Source organism: Penaeus monodon, chromosome 21 (assembly GCF_015228065.2).
Source record: "Penaeus monodon isolate SGIC_2016 chromosome 21, NSTDA_Pmon_1, whole genome shotgun sequence".
Taxonomy (NCBI): Eukaryota; Metazoa; Arthropoda; class Malacostraca; order Decapoda; family Penaeidae; genus Penaeus; species Penaeus monodon.
The window spans coordinates 20,728,713-20,728,947 of NC_051406.1; the positions used below are offsets into that span (position 1 = coordinate 20,728,713).

Sequence of the window (235 nt, forward strand, 5' to 3'; positions counted from 1 at the left end):
ACACCCCAAATGTGCGTTAGAATCCAGTACGTACCGTTAACAGAAACTGAGTGGCACAGTGGTGGTCCCCCCAAGCCAGTGTTACCACCCAGATAGGGGACTAGGAGCACTGCCTGTAACTGGATACCAATTATTATTTCAAAAGCCTTTTTTAGGGCCAAATGATTTATCTTCATTAAATAAAATGTTTATTAATTGACCCGAGGAGTTTGGAGTTTGCTACAATTACCTTTAT

At 41.3% G+C, this 235-nt stretch overlaps 1 protein-coding gene across 1 annotated transcript in view; it reads left to right on the forward strand.

The window, feature by feature from the left end:
• LOC119586328 (metastasis-associated protein MTA3-like) overlaps window positions 1–235 on the forward strand; it is a gene marked incomplete at its 5' end in the record, with an annotated part of 92,111 nt that overhangs the window by 91,493 nt on the left and 383 nt on the right.